The sequence below is a fragment of the Coenobita brevimanus genome, chromosome 53, assembly GCF_032717465.1.
Source record: "Coenobita brevimanus isolate Jiangsu-jjx chromosome 53, ASM3271746v2, whole genome shotgun sequence".
In the NCBI taxonomy this organism is placed as follows: Eukaryota; Metazoa; Arthropoda; class Malacostraca; order Decapoda; family Coenobitidae; genus Coenobita; species Coenobita brevimanus.
In genome coordinates this window covers 20,639,357-20,641,346 of record NC_137006.1, presented here as the reverse complement: position 1 = coordinate 20,641,346, position 1,990 = coordinate 20,639,357, and the positions used below count along the sequence as shown (strand labels likewise).

Genomic DNA, 1,990 nt, shown 5'->3' with positions numbered 1-1,990 from the left:
ATGGCTAATGCTAGAAGGTGTGCAGAACTGGCATTGAGAGTAAGGTAGTCAGGCTTAAGGATACTGGTTGGGGATGAGATCCTGAGTATTTTATTATATGCAGATGATATGGTGATCTTGACTGAGAGTAATGAAAAACTTGCGGAGGATGCTTAATGTAGTGACGGAATGTAGTAATGACCTGATTGCAATATTTGGTAGAAAAAACAGCCAAATGCTGAGAGCGTTAGTTGACGATCGGTGTGTAGGGAGAACGTGGATGCAGGGCGGTGGAAGTATTAAAAAAACAAATGAATAGAGGCAACTTGAGATGACTGTGGATGAGTAGTGGTGTGTGTGTGTGTGAGAGAGAGAGAGAGAGAGAGAGAGAGAAATATATATATATATATATTCATCATCATCATTCATTGCCAGACGCCATGTATCCCAAACGGGGTGGCCAAGGGCTTAGAGTTAATTGTTTTACAGGGAGGGGCACTAATCCTCCACCAACCCCACTTGACACGTAGAGATGCCAACAGCATCTGGTGTTCCCAGACGGTCACCCATCCAAGTACTAACCAGACCCAACGTTGCTTAACTTCGCTGATCGGACTGGAAGCGGTGTACTCAACGTGGTATGGCCGTTGGCAACTTGCGAGGATTCGAACCAGCGCTTGCCAGGAAATATATATATATATATATATATATATATATATATATATATATATATATATATATATATATATATCCAGAGCAAATCAGTGAGAAATGTTGAATGAATAAATATAAGGTATACGGTAGTGCAAAGTGTATGGAAGAGAATGGCAGTTCCTGGATTGGTGTATGGATTAGAAACAGTGCCATGGATGATGAATAACTTGCCGAAGGTGAAGATGATATAGAACAAGGAAGGATAGCTTTGGGTGTGGATATACAAAATATGTAGCTGTAGAAGCAGTGAGAGAGAGGCTGGACGGAGTTCGTCTGAAGAATGTGGTAGGCATGAGTGGGAGAGAGCAGAGATGTTGAATGTGGTGAGACGTGATATAGGTGTGGAAAAAATGGGTGTAATAATGAAATGGAGAGTGGGACGTAGCAAGACCAACACTGTTCTTGCTAGATCTGCGTAGGATGAAATAGTGGGATTTAGTAACATCTGAGAGTGTTAATGAGTTTTTGGAGAAAGGAATGACAAACGAGGTCTCATACGTATAATGATGGGAGGTGTGGTGAGAGGCATAGGATGGGAGTACTTTACTGCATCCATAAATATCTTAACCACTCTCAGAGCCCCCATTACCCCGCGCCTCCCCATTTTTTTATTTTTGACCGGATGCTCTGAGTGACGATTCAAAGGGCACATCTCGTTGAACCGATGGTCACGCTTACAATATGACCAAGAAAGAATCTAAGAGTTGTGTTATGTTGGTGCTGTGGTTATCGAAAATATAATTTAAATAATAAGAAAAATAAAAATAATAATAATAATAATAATAACAATATTAATAATAATAATAATTACAGTAGTAACTGGAAAGCACTCAAAGAGAGCATACCTTCAACAAGGCCATTGCCATTACAATGGATCCGGAGGCAGATCCTTCCCCAGATTTAACCACTTCTTTCTTCGCCCATGGCCCACGCTTCCACAAACTTTCATTGAAATTCCTTAAGAACTTTTGGAGATACTGTCTGGACAAACAGACAGAAAGACAGACAGAAGAAACTGCCATAGGCAGAGCTCTTGCCGGACGGTTCCGATTGTCTGCTTAGTCTTAACTGGTTCATAGGCAGTCATTTGGAGAAATTTCTCGCGCTTTATTGCAAAGCACAGCATGGGTTTAGGAAGCTAAAAACTGCATCACTAGGTGCGCAGGAAGTTTCTCTTCAATTTTAGTTTTAAAAAAATCAATATTGAAAATTAAAAAAAAAAGAAAAATGGTGCCGGGGCAAGCCAGCCACTTGAGTCCCAACGATTTTCGGACCCACGGCCATTGGCATGTTTCTA

At 40.9% G+C, this 1,990-nt stretch overlaps 1 non-coding gene across 1 annotated transcript; it reads right to left on the bottom strand.

Annotated features, from left to right (window-relative positions):
* Positions 1–512: 512 nt before the first annotated feature.
* LOC145400863 (5S ribosomal RNA) lies at positions 513–631 on the bottom strand. Its single transcript, XR_013897490.1, has one exon. It is a non-coding gene; the product is annotated as a 5S ribosomal RNA (ribosomal RNA).
* Between the last annotated feature and the right edge of the window lie 1,359 nt (positions 632–1,990).